General features: G+C 45.1%; 1 long non-coding RNA gene across 1 annotated transcript in view; it reads right to left on the minus strand.

Moving 5' to 3' along the window:
- Window positions 1-9,144, minus strand: part of LOC144770426 (uncharacterized) — an 89,233-nt gene extending 80,089 nt beyond the window's left edge. Inside the window, exon 1 of the long non-coding RNA XR_013598892.1 lies at window positions 9,088-9,144. This is a non-coding gene — a long non-coding RNA (uncharacterized LOC144770426). The remainder of the gene's footprint in view (window positions 1-9,087) is intronic.
- Window positions 9,145-18,790: the final 9,646 nt, after the last annotated feature.

Genomic DNA, 18,790 nt, shown 5'->3' on the forward strand with positions numbered 1-18,790 from the left:
AAAAGGCATTGTCATTAACAATGCCAATAGCTCAAAATCGTGTAAATGCGAGACCTATTGCTTTGCACACCATGGCTCACAACATAACGGATGAGGCACTCGCACACAAAGAGTGCGCGCGCCGTGTGTTCCTTCAGGCCGCGTTTTACCGATTCCACAAAAGAAGATAGTGTGAAAATATGGGTTCCCAAAATAACACCATCAAAGGCTCCGAATTGCTGCTACATTTTGGGGACCGAAAATAACAACAGAGGGGAGGTAGAGTACAGAGATAGGATTCTTACTCCACGGGCACTGTTTACATAAACAAAAGGAATCCTACTCAAAGTGGACAACGATAGTGTTGACCACAGATGTGGGAACACTCAGTGTTTTGTAAAATACCCCTCACACACCAACAGGCCCCTTGGTGTCATGCTTCATCATTGGGGTCTTCGCACCCCTCTAACGGGATGCGGCGTGCTACGACCTACGACTACGCGGGAGCACTGAAAGTATTGACTATGTGTGGTGTGTGTGGTGCAAGTGATAGGGTATTTTAATGTGAGTGGTGGGATATAGTGAAGGTTTAAAAAGTACCTGGCTCGTAGGTATTCAGGATTTTTTTTTTATTCACAACCCCAGGCTGGTACTGTTAAAAGAAGTGCAGTTTGAAGGAGCACAAGCTCCGAAACATGTCGACGCATACGAAGTTCAAGTTCAAGTTCAAGCATTTGTATAGCGCACTACTCACCCCGAGGGTCTCAAGGCGCTTGGGGAAGGGGTTCCTTATTTGTCGAATAGCCAGGTTTTAAGTTCTTTTCTGAAGGAGATGTGGTTTTGAGTAAGGCGGAGGTGAGTGGGGAGTGAGTTCCAGGTCTTGGCAGCCAGGAAGGAGAAGGATCTGCCACCCATGGTGGATTTTCGGATGCGCGGGACTGCGGCAAGGGCTGGATTGGACGATCTTAGTTGGCGAGTAGGTTTGTAGAAGGACAGTCGAGTGTTGAGGCATTCGGGTCCTTGATTGTAGAGGGCCTTGTGTGCGTGGGTGAGGAGACGGAATGTAATTCTTTTGTTGACGGGAAGCCAGTGAAGGTCTTTTAGGTGTCCGGTGATGTGATCTTGGCGAGGGATGTCCAATATGAGTCTCGCTGATGCGTTTTGGATGCGTTGTAGTTTTTTCTGTAATTTTGCTGTGATTCCGGCGTATAGTGTGTTACCATAATCCAGTCGACTCGTGACCAGTGCGTGAGTGACAGTCTTTCTTGTCCCAAGGGGGATCCAGCGGAAAATCTTTTTGAGAATACATAGTACGTTGAAGCAGGAGGATGAGACTGCGTTGACTTGTCTGGACATCGAGAGAGAGGAGTCTAGGATGAAGCCAAGGTTACGTGCATGGTCTGTGGGTGTGGGTGCTGTGCCCAGAGCGGGAGGCAACCAAGAGTCGTCCCAGGCAGAGGGGGAAGATCCTAGGATGAGCACCTCCGTTTTGTCTGAGTTGAGTTTTAGGCGGCTATGTTTCATCCATTCGGCTACTTCTTTCATGCCTTTGTGAAGATTGGTTTTGGCGGTGTTAGGGTCTTTGGTGAGGGAAAGGATTAATTGGGTGTCGTCGGCGTAAGAGATGATGTTGAGGTTGTGTTGGCGCGCGATGGATGCAAGTGGGCTCATGTAAACGTTGAAGAGGGTGGGACTGAGTGATGATCCTTGTGGTACACCACAGATGACTTCAGTGGCCTTTGAGTTGAATGGGGGGAGTCGGACTCTCTGAGTTCTCCCAGCTAGGAACGAGGTGATCCAGTCCAAGGCTTTTCCTTGTATGCCGATGTTGCTGAGGCGTTGTATGAGGGTGCTGTGGCAGACTGTGTCGAAAGCGGCGGAGAGGTCGAGTAGAATGAGGGCCGCTGTTTCTCCGTTATCCAGTAGTGTTCGGATGTCGTCTGTTGCTGCAATGAGGGCGGTTTCGGTGCTGTGTTTGGTTCGAAATCTGGATTGAGAGGGATTGAGGGAGTTGTTGGATTCAAGGAAGGCGGCGAGCTGTCTGTTGACGGCTTTTTCAATGACTTTGGCCGGGAATGGGAGGAGGGATATGGGTCGGTAGTTTTTAAGTTCAGAGGGGTCTGCTGTGGGTTTCTTCAAAAGGGCGCTAAGTTCGGCGTGTTTCCAGCTTTCTGGGAAGGTGGCAGAGTTGAACGAGCAGTTGATGACATCACGGAGGTGGGGTGCGATGATGGAGTCAGCTTTGTTGAAGATGTGGTGGGGGCAGGGGTCGGTAGGTGAGCCAGAGTGGATTGAGTTCATTAGGCGGATGGTGTCTTTGGTGGTGATTGGGTTCCAGGCGCTAAGGGTGTTAGTTGGTGGAATGGGATCTGAGGGTGGTGGGGAGGGTTGATCGCTGGGAGTATTCTCGGAGCTGTTGTGGATGTTGGCAATTTTGTTGTGGAAGAAGGAGGATAGCTCATCACAGAGGTCTTGGGAGGGAGTGATGTCGTTGGATGCTGCGGTGGGGTTGGTGAATTCTTTGACGATGTTGAAAAGTTCCTTGCTGTTGTGAATGTTGTTGTCGAGATGATCCTTGAGTGCTGATTTCTTGGCGGATCTGATCAGTTGGTGGTGTTTGCGGGTGGCTGCCTTGAGGGTGGCCATGTTGTTGGTGGTAGGGTTTTTTCTCCATGTTTTCTCCAGGGTGCGGCATAGCTTCTTGGAATTTTTAAGGTCATCATTGAACCAGGGAGCCTTTTTGCTGGCTGATTTGATCTGGTGCTTTTTTAGGGGTGCTAATTCGTCAGCACTGTGGGTGATCCATTGCTTGAGATTGGTGGCCGCTTGATTTGGGTCCAGTGAGAGGTGGGAGGGTTTTGGTTGAGTGATGTGAGGAGTTGGTGGGAGGTGATTTTGTTCCAGTTTCTCCGAGGGATAGGTTGTGGGCGGTTGTGGGTCAGGGTAGTTTTGTAGCTGAAGTGGACGCAGCTGTGGTCCGTCCAGTGGAGAGCTGTGGTGCGATCGAAGGAGATGTGCTTGCTGGAGGTGAAGATAGGGTCGAGCGTATGTCCGGCTACATGGGTGGGGGTGTCAACAAGTTGTTTAAGTCCGAGATTGGCCAGGTTATCCAGAAGGGTGGAGGTGTTGCTGTCGTGTTTGTTTACAAGGTGGTAGTTGAGGTCTCCTAAAAGAATGTCGTTTTCGGAGGCGAGGGCATGTGGGCAGTCGAAGTCCGTGATGTCATCGATGAATTGAGTGCGGGAACCTGGAGGCCAGTAAATGAGGGTGCCTCTAAGTGTGGTCCTGGGGTCGGTGTGGATCTGAAAGTGGAGATGTTCGGCGGTTGCAAGATTATCGTCGGAGCTGGCCGAGATTTTGATGGTGTTTCTATGGATGATGGCGATGCCTCCTCCTGTTTGATTGGTGTGGTCTTTTCGGATGATCTTGTAAGCGTCCGGTATGGCTATGGCGATGTCGGGTGCTGATGATGTGTTCATCCAAGTTTCTGTGAGGAAGGCGATGTCCGGTGACGCAGTGTCGAGTAGGTCCCAGAGTTCAGTAGCGTGTCTGTGGACCGAGCGGGTGTTAAGCAGGATGCACTTCAGGCGGTTGGAGTTTGAGCTGTGAATGGAGGAGGTGGATTTGGTGAGGGTCCTGAAGCAGTTGAACTTGCAGGAGAGACAGGCGAATGGGCCGTGGGTACGTCCTGGGATGGCTTCGCAGCATTGTGGTGTGCGTTCGGGGTTGAGGGCGAGGAGGGTGGCGGCATCATATGTTAATCTAGTGGGTTGGGTGCGGGCCAGGCGGACAGGCGCTGGGCGCAGGCCAGGCGCGGACGGGCGTAGACGGGCTTACCTTTGGCGCACCTTCGGCACGATTGCTGCGCGTGAACGCTGCGCGTAAAAGCATCTGACATAAGTGGATCGTAGAGGGGGAGGCGCGAGGGGGGAGCAGCTGGGAGGCGGGAGCGGGGCGGAGATCAGGTCAGGGAGGCAAAAACAACAACAAGAAGAAGACACAAAATGGCAGTCAGCCCAAAAGCGAAATTGGGTTGGGGCACACTATGAGCATCAAAACGCGATCTCTAAGTCAGTGGAACCGGCACAAGGCACAATGAGGCACAAAAATCCAATACACAGGCAGCACAATTATTCAGAGCGTTGCAGCGCGTTTTGGCAGACTAGCGCCGCGATATTATGCTAATGAGCGCTCGTGAAATCGGCAGAGCAGCGCAAAACAATAGAGCAATTAATTAAGGCGTTCTGACTCGATCTGGCACAACGAGCAATGCAATATTAGTCAATGCAGGCAAGAATCTGGCAGGCTGTGGGCGCTACGATATCAAACAGTCTCGCAGGGCAGGGAGTAGCGTGGAGGAGCGACCGCATCCGATGGAATCCGGACGGTCACCAGAGGTACTGTCCATAGTTACGACAGTTAACTACCTCAAACTGCACTTCTTTTAACAGTACCAGCCCGGGGTTGTGAATGCAAATTTTTTCCTGAATACCTACGAGCCAGGTACTTTTTAAACCTTCACTATATCCCACCACTCACATTAAAATACCCTATCACTTGCACCACACACACCACACATAGTCTATACTTTCAGTGCTCCCGCGTAGTCGTAGGTCGTAGCACGCCGCATCCCGTTAGAGGGGTGCAAGGACCCCAATGATGAAGCATGACACCAAGGGGCCTGTTGGTGTGTGAGGGACATTTTGGGGACCTCCTGACCTCATCCCAAACGCTCCTAGTTTACCTCATGGTTAATGCTATTATATCTGCTTCATCTCTGTCCATTCTTTTGACCCATGGCAATTTCTATTGTGAGCGCACCTGCCATAATGTGGTCTATGTGTCTTCATTTGGTTCTCAGATTCTGCTTTTCACCAGTCTCACATATATCTACGTTGTGCAGCTTACAGAGTGTCAAAGGTTCCGGTACTCCCGCCACAGCACATGTAGGATGTTGGGCAATTTAAAATAGGCTACCCTTAGCAGTTTACCTCTTCCAGTGAACAACATGCATGTTTTTTTTCTGCTTTGGAGTGCTGCCATAAAAAAAGCGCTTTACCCAAAACTGTCCTTTTGACAGAAGCTATATATCTGCTCCATAATGTTTGAAAGATGTACCGCCTAGTAAGTTCTTTCTTGTAATATTACTAAGTCAAAATAGTTCCCTGCGGATTATCTGCTTATTTCCTATTATTTTCCATCAAAACGGTGTCGTAATTTTCAAAATTGAATTGAATTGAATAGGAACTTATAAAGCGCATACTGTCACTCCTGTTAGTGCAGTTCTACTCTAATAATGCTGCTCACAATACTGTCCCACTGTTACTTCTGTGATCTTACTCCTATTACTATTCTCCTGTTAAAATTGTATTTGTTCTTATATTACTGTTATTGCTAAACTGCTCAATCTGCTGACACTGCTGTCATACTAACTTTGCTCATACTGCTAACACTACTAGCAATGCACTAATGTTAACTGCTATCACTACTTTATTGCTCCTACTGTAACTGCTTTACTACTAAAACTGCTGCATTACTATTCTGCTACTTCTGAAGTCATTGCTAACCTGCTAACTTATTCATCTGATACTAAACACAGTATATTAATATATTTATAATAGCAACTAAATCACTAAACTCATTAATATGCCGAGACCAATTGGCATGGCCAATGCTTGTTATCAAAGTGTGCACTGAGTTCATGTTGGATGCAGTCGCTAGATGGAGAGGCATGAATCGTGATGACAGATTTGGCTTCAACGCCTGATCAGATCTCCAGAAAGACACGTCAGGTGTGCTCTGTCTCACACGTTTTGCTTACTATATATGGTGTGCCTTATTAATATTTAATTATTTGGAATGAAACCATACAATCTATTCAATTCGTGGGTATTTGGGCAAAGATTGTGGGAAGAATGTTATTTATACTTTATCAGCTCAAGAGGCTCTACACGCCAGTGAGCATGGGGCCGAAACCCTTGGCAGAATATCAGAGTATAATTTAAATATTGCCCAAACTCAGAAAATCACATATTTAGAAGTAAGGCTAATTAGTGAGGTCGATTAGTACTGAAGAGAAACTATGAAATGCTTTGAAGGGATTGTGTTACATCGATGAGTTACTGGCCTCATCGTCCTAACACTCTTAGTAAAATTCTTCTTTCTAGAACTAAAGACAACTATTAGTAATTTGGGATATAATGGAGCTAGGTTAGTCAACAGCGTTATGAAATTGTCTCTGCCTGGAGAAGTGTCCATTGTCAACTTTCTATTTTCTTATATATCTCTGAGCTGTCAAAGGAAAAAGGATGGTAATGACAACAAATAACTGTCTGGGCAGCAAAATGCCTGCCATTTTCACATTTTTTTTTGTCAGTACATATTTTGCAAGAGCACACTCTTGTCTATTCAGGGCTATATATATACTTCTGGCTACTGTCTCCGATTTTCAGAAAATCTGCATTTTCAATTTGGAAAGAATTGTCTTTAGCCAGGTGCAGTGGAGTGCCCTTTGTCCAATCTTCTGCAGGCAGCGAAATGCCTGATGTGCACAGCCTTTGGCCAAACGAAGCGGATGTTGGCAGCAGAGAAAGATCCTGCGCCCATCCCCCATGGACAGCTAGCCTGCCTCCCTCAGACAGTCAGCTTCTCACTGCACACAGCCTTCAGGCCATGCACAGCAGTGGGATTGCCCTGATCCCCACCTTGGTAACCACACTGCAGCTTTTCTGAGTTCAGGGGCATATTTACGTCTTCTGGCGCATCTCTGCAAATCAGCAGGGATGCGCCAGCACCGATGCGTCATGCAATTCCCTCCTTGGGCCACCACAGATGCGCCGCATTTACAATGCGGCGCACCATGGTGCAAGGAAGGGCAGATGCGTGACGCATCATGTGGTGTACGGGCGGCGCATTGCTGGAGTCGCGTCGCAAGCACGACGCAACTCCAGCAATGCTCAGGGCCGCCCAATACTTAACATGCTGCGTCAGTTCTTACGCCTGCTTCAAGCAGGCGTAAGGAATTGACGTAGCAGCGTCGCAGAAGTGCCTGCGTGAAATCTTGTAGATTTCACGCAGGCACTTTTGTGAGGCACACAGGCGCCGGAACGCCCCCCCTGCGTGGTGGTGCTGGGCTTTATAACGTGACGCATCTCCCTAGATGCGTCACGTTGTAAATGCCTCGCAGGGATGCACCACGTTTACGCCGCTGTTGCGTGACGCAAGGCGGCGTAAACGTGGCGCAAGGGGCTTGTACATCTGCCCCACAGTATTTTCAGTAGCTGGAACTATGGTGCCCATGACCGTAAAAAATAATTATTTTTTAAATCTAACTTAAGGTATGGTCCCATTGGGTTCCTCCCACATGACCCCTGGGGTCAAGGTATACTAGCCCTATTCCCTTATGTGCCCTTTCTGGGTTTTTTCCAAGACTAAGGGGACGAATTTCTGAGCCCTGTAATGGAGGCTGCAACAGTTCCTCAGCTGTTGCGGCCAGCGAATGAGATCGTTTTAGTACTGAGGTACCAGTACCACAGTACCTTAATGGCCAAAGGGAGAAAAAGCTCCAAAGGCCAATTCACAAGCACTTATTTTTATTAATGTTTTGAGTTCTGCTGCACTCAAGTAGCAGTAACCATTCAGATATCTCTAACTTTTTTTCTGAGGGTATACATATTCATGCCTCACTGAACCTCTCTTTAAACACTATAAAGCCTACCCTATACGTTTTGTGTAGATTTGTGAAACTGCACCAACGTGATTAAACAACTAGAAAATGCCTTTCCTATTGAAATTCTGACCTAACTATTACTATATACCTACACATTGGTGACCAGAGGCTGAATTAACCAAACTTGCCATACTGATGGCTTCAAGATTTTGCCACTTTAAAGGAAACATTAGCAAAACATCTTATCTCTAAATATTTCGATTTTGGTATCCTAGGTATAACAAAACTTCAATATTATTTAGCCTTGAGCTTAGAGGCTTACTTACTAATTATTCATTGTGTTTATGGTTTGTTGTAGTCTAATACGAAATCCTGTGTGAGGCTAGCTTCGGCTAAATCTTTTAAAACCAGAAAAAATATTCAGGCTACATAGCAAAACTCATTTTTCCATCGAATGAATCTAACACTCAGTTTAGTGATGACCTCAAAAGTCAACTGAAACTATTGATCTTTTCCCTATCCTGTTAAGCTGCATCAAATGACCAAAGTATTCATGTCACTGTGGTAGATCATAAGCAATGTGCTCAGTGTGTCGCTGCATTTAGTGCAGCCAATACTTCTGCTTTGCTGGGAACATATAATAGATCATATCAAACTCTGTTTAGTATATAGCAGAGCTCATGTGCAAATACAATACCTAAGATTTGTAAAGGGATTGCTTGGCTCCATTCGGATTGCTAGTGCATCAGATGAATTCACACACCTGTAAATATGTTGCTATTATCACTGATTGTCATTTTATAGAACATACTGGCTGAAGGTTTTTTATGCTTGTAGGTACATGAACAGCAAACAGTTCTGAATTGACCTTTTTCCATTTTGATAAGGTCTAACCTCCATGCAGATATTGAGATACATGAGATAACCATTTTATTAGCATCGCCAATGTTATTCAAACTTGGGGAGAATATATGTAGGTATGTATGTAGATAGTAATTCTTTAGCTCGAGCAAAAGGCAGCAGAACACGTTACATGGACTAAAGCAAGCTAAAGGTCCATGATTGATAGGAGAGGAAGTTGAATTGTGCATAGTTAATGTGTTGTGATGCTAATAGTTTTGAAGATGGTGCGGGCAGGCAAGGGGAGTCAACGGAGTTCCTTCAGGGTGGGTGATGATGTGACCATACTTCTTCAGGCCTTGGTTGAGATGTGCTGCAGCATGTAGGAGGCACTTAAGGGGTTGCCAGTGTGGATTCTGAGAGGCCATGGAGTGGGACATTACCACCATCCAGCTGCAGGAGTTTAGGGCATTGACCAGCAGTAGCACTCGAGTATTCAGGGGCTACATAGGTTTTATTCGTCTATTTACTGTAAACAATAATTGCAATATTAGCTCACATAACAACTCATAGAAAACATACCTCCCTTAGGTACTTACCGGGGTTGTAGCTGTTGCGGAGGGTTTAGTTGGCACTGTTGTTGTCCAGGGAGTTACATGTACTATGATGGTTGCTGTGGTGGTCAGCTGTGAAGCTGTATTTCCTCCCTGCTCATCAGTTACTTCTATCAGGAGTTGAAACACTGTGGGATCTTGAATTCCCTCAAAAGCATTGTACTGGAAATTTTGTCTTGTTGCCAACAAAGGGGGCTCATTGTCTGTTCGCAGCAGCATAAATCGATGCATACCATTCCCTAGAAAATTATTAATAGTGAAAAAGAGCAATTCTCCAAATATCATGTATACTTTCTGATTGTACTACATGTTAAGAATAATATATTATGGCGAATCTTTGAACTTGAAAATGAGTATATTTGCCTGATTGCAGGAGACAATCCCCTTCAGCATACTGAGATTCACTGCATCACAATGCAAAAATAATAAATGAAAAGTGAAAACGATGTCCCGTAGACAGACTCAGACCTGGACTTGCCATCCTCAGATGAAATTGTGTTGTGGCTTGTGGCGGTATTCTGTTGTAAAGCTCATATGTTGATACAAAGACTGTCATTACAAGAATCATCTTATTTCCAAAGTACCTCCTCTAGGAATTATGATATCTGTAGGAACACTGAAGATCTCTGTCAGCTGACATATCGGCATTTAAGGAGGGCCATTGTAGAGGAGGAAAGGTAATAAGAAGTAGGTGGTAATGAAAAATAAGAAGAGCATTCTCATGTTTCCAGAGTAGAGGAGGCAAAATGCTCTTTGCAGTTCCCACACCTCAGCAGGGGCAGCTGGACCCACATGCAAAAACATAGCAGACCCATAGAGATTTGGACTGGGTGAGTGACGTTTTCTCACATCTTGGCTCAAAGCACAGAGCTTAGAGATAAACCCCGTTCTAGTAATGCTATACTTATACCGATGTGGAGGAGAACCATGCCACATCATGGAAAGTGCTGCAGTAGTAGGAATCGATATGCAAGCAAAGTGATGTATCTACAGATGAACTTGGTATTTAGAATAGTTCAGCCAATGGTGATTTCTACTCATGCCTGCTAATAATCAAGAGCTTTTCTCTCCTGCGAATTTACCTGATAGAGTGCGGGCTAGATACAGAGACCTGGTTAGACACACTGTGAGTTGCACCTTATGTCCTTGATGCATAGCTTTGCACCCTGCAGCGGCACTTCCGAGGAGCGATGGGGGGTCCTGCGTCTAGATGCGCCATGCAGCATCAATGCTGATGAGCAATGGAAAGCCTGTGTTGAGTTGCATGGGTCTACATTGGTTCCACATTAAGGTGCATCTACTCCGAAAGAGGATCTGCGATGTCTGCAATGTTAATTCCACATTGAGTTGCATTGCACTGCATTGGTTCTGATGAGAAGCTACATGGGCTGCGTTGGGTTGTGTCAATTCTGATGGGAACATACCTGGGCTGGCAGAGCACCTTTAGCACCGCTTCCAAGGGTAAAGAAATGAGTATGCAACACTTGGGGATTAGGACTCGCATCAGGTCGACTCTAGGTACAGCATTCAAAGGTGTTGGAGTTTGTTGTGTCCCTGTAGCTCAAAGAGGAGGCCGGACAACTTGAAGAAACTTTGGTGGTCCTAATTTCAAGGTGCAGGCCCAGCCTTTTTCTTCCGGTAGCAGGGTAGCATAGTAGCCCCTCTTGCAGGCAAGGCATCAAGGCAGCAGACCAGCAGAGGATGTCCAGAGCCCCTTTTGCAGCAGAGTAGCAGGGCAGCAGAGCAGTCTTTCTTCAGAGTCTGAGGGTTTCCTTGGTAAATCTAGTGTCATCTTTGAAGTGGGACAACCTTCTGGAGTTTTCCCTGATAGAGGTATCTGGAATTTCCTGCCTCCCTGCCTGGTCTCATTCTGTCTTTGGGGCACCATAGGCTAGTGTGAAGTCATTTGTGTGTGAGCTGAGCCAGTGCCTTTGAAATGCAAGTGTGATAGGTGGCGGCCCATCCTGTCAGAGATGGCTCATCCTGCCAACTCCCAGGCCATCTATTGATAAGCTGTCTGGGAGAAATACAGAAAGGCCAACTGATAACTACACCCAGTCATGTGACCCAGGAACAGGCTAAAGTCAATAACTGGATATGACATGATAATGCCAACTTTCAAAAGGAGCTTTTCAGAATTGTGACTTAAAATCCAACTTTGCCAGGTTTTATATCACACTTCCCCATGACTTTCGCCCTATAGACTTTCAAAGGCCTACCCTAGGAATTATGCATGTATATTGAAAAGGCAAGGTTAGAACTGGCAACAGGTTTAGTTTGCCAGGTCGAAGTGGCAATTTAAAACCGCCCACACAGGCAGCAATAACAGGCCTGATACATATTTAAAGGGCTAGTTAAGTGGGTGGTACAGTGAGTGCTGCAGGACCACTAGTAGCAGTAAATGAATAGGTCCTGGGTATGTGCAGTACCACTCTATTAACCCCTTCGACGCTGATGACGAGCTGGGCTCGTCATGAGGTAGCCTCCTCGCACGCTCATGACGAGCCCAGCTCGTCACGTAAAGTGCGCTTTTCAAAATCTCAGCGTACGGGCGGAATTCCGCCCGCACGCATGCGGTTAAGGACTTATAAGTAAATTAAATATGCCAATTGGATGGAGGTCAACTTTTCCATGTTTAAGTGGGAGAGGACAAACACTTTAGCATGGGTTAACAGTGGTAAAGTGCACACAGTCCAAAACCAATGAAAACAGGTTACAAAAAGAGGGCTGTGAAGGCAGAAGGTTTGGGGAGGACACTGCATAGAGGGCCAAGACTAACATTAGCCCTTTGATGAGTTAGTTGTAAAATCAACATCCATCTGTGGTCCTATTGCAGTACAGCAACATGAGATTGATTTTAGTTAACTCAAAGCTTGGGCTGAGGTAGCTTATTTTTTGTTAGTGAAGGAAATTTAGTTTATAGCAAGATCTCATAAAGGTTTAATTTCGGGATAGTGGCTTTACTGCCATGTTTTGGCTTTGGGAACTGTGAGAATGTTATTGAGCCTCCCAGAACATATCACAATGTTTAAAAAAAATTCCATGTATATAAAAAAATCTTCTTATTAAAAAAATGGTAATTCTTTACTTGTGAAAAAATTGGTAAAGAGATTTCAATGCACCGAAAAAAGGAATGATAATTTAGAGAAAATGAAATAAAATTGATGTGTGTTAAAGAATGAAAGAGATTGTTGTGCTTTTGTCACCAATGTCCTATTATTGAATAGAGATACAATTGAATTAGAATTGTGTGGCCATTAAGGGAAATTTGTTCTCTTCATTGTGATATTTCATTCCCCTCCTTTCCCTGGCCTGATTGAATCTTGAGGGGGTCCCATCATATTTGCTACTGGCCTCCCAGAACATATACCCTGACACATAAAGATGGTGAAAGACTAAGCTGAATACATTTTAGGTAAGGCCATAGTGCAAAGGTGCATTGATAACACCACTGGTATAAAGTTAAATGCCACATGTGGGTTGGAGTGTTGTGTTACTCCACCTGCATGAGTGCTTTAATAGCATGACTTCAGTCCTTCCAATGGGATTCTGAACTGCTGTGAACAAGACTGCACACTATACTTGAATTAGTCTCATCCGCTGGTAATTACTCAGGCGCTAACCCAGTCAATCATTACTCTGCACACCATGCCATCTCAGTGTGTACGCAGCTATATGCAAATCAGTCTTGACCCTTCTCCAATAGGAACAATAGACCAAACTGTCAAGCCAGGGCCTGCCTAAACCGAAAAACAAGCACTCTAGGAACCCATCTCTACCTGGCTGATGTTCCCATGCTAGGGCAAAACCAGTCCTGGCTTACTTGTGTTACAGTTTAAGGAGAGCCTGGCCTGGCAGTTCGGACTGCAGTATTCCTATTGAAGCAGGGTCAAGCTGGTTTGCAAATGTATGGGTCCAAACTGAGGTAGCATGGTGTGGAAAATAACAATGGACTGGGATGCAGCTTAGAGTAATTACCAGTGGTTGTAATTAATTCAAGCATTCCATTCATAACATTTTGTATACTTTAAGGTGTCCCCCTAAGTGGGAAAAGCATGCCCAGATGTGGGTCCTGTGCACACCGTGTCACTGGAATCAAGCTATACCTGAATGATAGGCCCTAACTAGGGTGAATCCTGTTCTGATTTGCTTGTGTTCCAGTTCAGGAAGGACCTGGCATGCCAGTTTGGTCTAGACTCTTCCCATTGGAGCAGGGTCAAGACTGTTTTGCATATGGCTGAGTCAAAACTGAGGTGCATGGTTTGCAAAATAACGATGGACTGGAATGCAACCCAGAGTGGTTACCAATGACTGAGATTAATTCATTACTTTTTTGTATATTTTTGTGTTTACTTTAGTGAATAAGGCTGCAGCCCACATGTGTTGGAAGCTGGTTTGTTAGGGTAGATTGGTATCTACAGCTCATAATAACACCACAATCAAAAATAAGGTTCCGTCAAGTCTCAATAAATGAATCCTTGTCAACGCTTGGTAGCTTGGCTGATGAGCAGTCAGGCTTGGTTTAGGAGGCAGGTTTGTAAAGCATTTAATATCAGCAAAACAATAAATAAGTAAGACACAAAACACAATAAAAACCCAACAACAATTTATAAAAATGGAGAATATTTTTATCTTTACAATTACACCAGAGTGACAAAACTCCAATGTGAGGAACTCGAGCTGTGAATATTTAAAGATTAAATGCAAAATTGTGCTTTCTGGTACCTAAAAGTGAAAAGTGTCCATTGAGGCTATCTAGTCGCCCTGGACTGGGACCAACTCAAAGTTACCTTGGCTGATGTTCACCAAGACTGTTAATTCCATTGCGCTTGAATCCTTGCAAGTGTCCCCCAAAACCCATGAACCAATAGAATATTTGCACTTGCTTTTACTAGAACCTTGGTGTGGTTTTCCATTGAATCCCTGCAAGCTGCCCCCAACATCCGGTGAGCAATGGCTAGCCTTGTTCCTGATTTTTTTGGGGCCTTGGTGTTTTCCATTGAGCATGTTCAAGCAAAAACAATACATTTGTTTCCTGCTATTTGGTTCCAATCACCAAGTTGCACCTACCCATTCTGTAAGGTCAAAGCAAGTGTACTAATACATGTTTTTTTCAACATTCTGGAACCTTCCAGATGGTCCTGTGCCACACGTGATTTACCTACATCTGTTGAGCCTTTGATAGGGTAAATAAACCCCTCTAACCCCGAGTTTTTGCTTGGTCTTGCTCCCTGGGAAACAAGCTTCACCCTTCCCACTCACCTGAAGAATCCAACTGGAACCACACTAGACTCTAGACTCCTTCAAATCCATGTGAACAAGTCATTCCAGTGGCTCCAGCCCACTTGACATCTTCATCCACTCTCCCTCCTGCACAGTTACTATGGAGCCCCCAAACTACCTGGTTCAAATACTTTAGAACTTCAGTCAAGTGGAAGAACTAGGCTAAGTACTTGATATCAGGTTAGTGCGCACTAATCCTCCTATAGTAGTAAGCAGGACTGAGTTTCAGCGTCTTCAAAGACTATAGACTTTTCCTCCATGCACTCTCTGTGATTTATTAAATTCTTTTGGTGTATTTATGCTCCAGACCCTTCCTGCAACCTTGGCACTAGGATTGTTACTGCACAAGAATTAAAGACTTCAGCTCAGTGTTTTTCTGATGAACAGTAGTGCCAAAAGATAGCACTTCAGATTCTACATGAAGGTTTTACCCCAACCTGTGTTCCGAGTATATCCTTGGGAGTGCAAGTAACTCCAATCTGTGTTCCGAGTTGATCCCTGGGAGTGAAACACTCCAATCTGTGCTTTTAGTCTTCTGTTCTCATGTCATGCTGCTGATGAAACCTGTAAGTGTATGTCACTGATGTTAGTGCATCATCATCATATGTAGAGACCTGTTAGTGTAATGAGGGTAACTGCCTCCTCTTGTTATTTTCAGTGTATTGCATCATCACAGTAACTAGAGGTTCTGGTCCAGTGAACATCTAACTCACAAATGCAGAAGGTCTCAGTAGTGACAAATCCTGTTACGCAGTGTAGAACAGCCACTGAGCCGATCCAATACCGCACATCTCGCTTTTCCTATTGTATCCCATCATCCCTCCCCCCCCCGGGGGCCGTATGTGATCTAAGGAGTTTGGTCAGTTAATCTTGTGCTGCTCTTAGAGGGATAGATGTTCCAGATCATCTCCATGTTTAGGACCAGGTGAGTGCATGACATGGTTGAGGCTGGTCAAATTTTCAACTTCTCAATTGGTCACTTTTTTGAGCTTTTTCTCTCAACTTTGATTGATCGGCTTTGTCAATCCAGATTTTAGTTTGACTATAGCAGCCTGCTGAAGCGCAATGCCTCTGTAAATGTTGGAGTCTTTGTATTTGTCGTTGATGTTGAAGAGCTCTGGAGCTGTCAGTGTAGCAAACCTGCATGGTCAGACCGAGTCACAGTTAGACGTTGCTGGCTTAACGCTTGTCATCGAGGTCGGTCAAATTATGGAGCTTTTTCAAAAAAGTTCTCCAACATTTACAAAGAGTCCTATGAGAGTCTTGAAGGGTACACAAGCCAATGGTTCATTCACTCTGATTTGTCTCTCGGAGTGTGAGGACTACAGTTCCCACAATGTACCTGGTTAATTCAAGTAAAGTCTAGGTGAAGCTGGTGAACTGGGCTTGTCCTTTCGTAGTTGATGCAGATAACTTGTTCCGACACTTATATTCCTGTTTCTGATCAAGAAGTCCACTCCTTGATCTTTTAAGACAGGCAAAGTCCTTTTTTGTAAAGCCTTAAGAGTACAGCGTGTGAAATCCTTCTGGTTGCAGCCATCTCTTTCTGCAGTGCAAGGGTTCAGTAGGGCAGTCTTTCTTCTTCAAATGTGAAGAACTGAGGCCCCCCCAACTAATTGGGTTCAAGTTGCCATCCTCTGTGATGACTACTTCCTGAGATGTGTGGTAAAGTTCTGTCCAAAATGCACATCTCAACAAAAATAAAAATGGAGAAATTCTTTACTGGAAGTTCAGGTCTGTCAAACCCAACTCACAGGTGTGGCTACCCTTTCCTTACACTTCCCTTCAAGCCCTTATCCTAAAAGAATTAGAGGGTCCAGGAAGCGGGGGTGGACCTGGTTCCTGTGCTAACAGTGCTTTTCTCTTTCAAGACCAATTTGGCTACCCAGCCACTTTTATTACTGACATCTAAAGGCAGCAGATCTCCTCCCACCAGATGTTTGCATTGTCTCAGTCCAGGCCACATCATATCTAATCAGGAGTAGCTTGGCTCAGGCTATCAAAGACTGGCCAATCAGAATAGTCTGCTACAGGGCTGCTTTAGGTAACTCCATGAAAAACAAGTTCTAAAACTGCTTTCCTGCAATAATTATAATAAATCTAACCTTGGCAAGTTGCTCAATTTATTGCAACTGTTATTTTGAAACATGGAGTTATTGTTCTAGCTCTCTCCTGTCAAAAGTTAGATGTTATAGCTTAATAAAGCCCTACCATGTTAGCCAATGGAGCTAGCAGCACTACAATGGGCAAAATGAAATTGGCAGTTTATACCTCAGCGCAGCATATACAAAATATTTTTCAATGAATTTTATAACAAGGCACCCTACCCTGGGTCACCTAGGGAAGCCCTTAGGGGGTGACTTATCTATATATATGAAAACGAAAGGAGGTCTGTCTGTCTGTCCTTTATGCATTACTACACCATTCGTCCAATCGCCATGAAACTTTGGGAAGTTGTTGAGTACACTACCGAGAAGGTTTCTGGCATACATTTTTTTTAAATATCGCCCCACCAGGGCCCTCATAATCTTTCGAATACTGATGTAGGCACCAGACGGAAAAACAACAAATCGTGTATCCACAAGCACTCGAATAAATAAATAGAATTAAAACACCATTCATCCGATCGCCATGAAAATTTGGTAAGTTGTTGAGTACACTCCCGTAAAGGTTTCTGGCATAAAATGTTTTTTAAATATTGGCCCCCCAAGGGCCCTCATAATCTTTTGAATACTGATGTACGCACCAGATGGAAAAACAACAAATCGTGTATCCACAAGCACTCAAATAAATAAATAGAATTAAAACAACACTTTGAAATGTTTTCCATATTAAAATAAATACGTTTCAATAAAAATGACAAAAGGTAAATGAAAGTTATCATAACGAGTTTCCTTGAATTTCCTTTCTTTGGAAATCGCAGCCACGCGCCACGGGTAAGCTAGTATGTTATAAAAGGTACTGCGTTGTGGAGACAGCATTGTAAACGCTGTTTCCAAAATAAAACTCATATTCACTGCACTGGCTGTGATTGTTCTTTCCCAAAGTAAAAACGTACTTGTGGGCAAAGGTTTTAAAATACTTATAGATAGATTGTTGCTACACATACTGCAAAGATGAATGGATAAATGAAATGAAATGAAATGAAAAGAGTCTTGTATTGCGCGACTAAGCCCGAAGGCGTCAAGGCGCCTAAAAAATATAAACAAAAGAAGAGTATCTACGGGTACGCCTTCGCGAACAACCAGGTTTTCAATGCCTCTCGAAAAGCGAGGACGGAAACCTGAGATTTTATGTCATATGGAAGAGAGTTCCATAGCCTAGGGGCAATTGAAGAAAAAGCCCTTCCACCCCATTTGCTCTTACGAAAGCGAGGGACCACCAGCAGATTCTTAGTGGAGGAACGTAAAAGTCTGCTTGAAACATAAGGTAACAGGAGCTTCTTGACCCCTCCCGCACCCCTCCCAGAAAGAGCACTTTGGGTCATACAGAGCGTCTTGAAGGTGATCCTAGCTTCAATGGGAAGCCAGTGTAAGGCTTTCCTGGCTGCCGTTGATGAAGCCAGTCTAGGAGCGTCAAGCACAAATTTAGCTGCCGCATTTTGGGCAGTCTGAAGACGTTGGATTAAGCTCTTGTTCATGCCAATGTATAGGGCGTTACAATAATCCAAACGCGACGCGATAAGTGCCACCACCACCTGCTTCCGTGCCTGAGGGGACAGATAGTGTTTTATTTTGCGGAGTATTTTGATAATGCCCCAGCAGGTGGCGACAGTTCTGTTAACCTGCAAGGTCATGGAAAGGGCTGGCTCGATCAGCACCCCCAGGTTCCGCGCTGATCCCGCAGGAGTGGGACATGACCCCAACGATGGTGGCCACCATTCAGGAGACCAGATGTTACTATTAGACCCAAACACCAAGATCTCGGTCTTTTCCCCGTTCAACTTTAGAGAATTGTAAATCATCCACTGGGACACTGCGTGCATGCAGTTCCTAAAGTTGACCGGGGGCGGGTCACCAGAGTGGGAAAGGGACACCAAGATCTGTGTGTCATCTGCGTAGGAGACTACCTCCATCCCAAACGATCTAATTAACCTGGCAAGAGGGGTCATGTAGATGTTGAACAGGGTCGGACTTAATGCCGACCCCTGTGGGACCCCACATTGCACAGGTAGGGATGGAGATAGAAAATCTCCCAGCTTAACCCTCTGCACCCTCTGGTCTAGGAAGGAGGCCAGTAGATTCAAAGCCGCCCCTTCCACCCCTATCTCCCTCAGGCGAGATGTTAAAACCGAGGGAGAAAGGGTATCGAAGGCGGCTGTGAGGTCCAGAAGGACCAGGACGGTGGAATGTCCCTGGTCTACCTCCATGCGGATGTTATTCAATACGACCGTGAGGGCTGACTC

This window comes from Lissotriton helveticus, chromosome 1_1 (genome assembly GCF_964261635.1).
Source record: "Lissotriton helveticus chromosome 1_1, aLisHel1.1, whole genome shotgun sequence".
Taxonomy (NCBI): domain Eukaryota; kingdom Metazoa; phylum Chordata; class Amphibia; order Caudata; family Salamandridae; genus Lissotriton; species Lissotriton helveticus.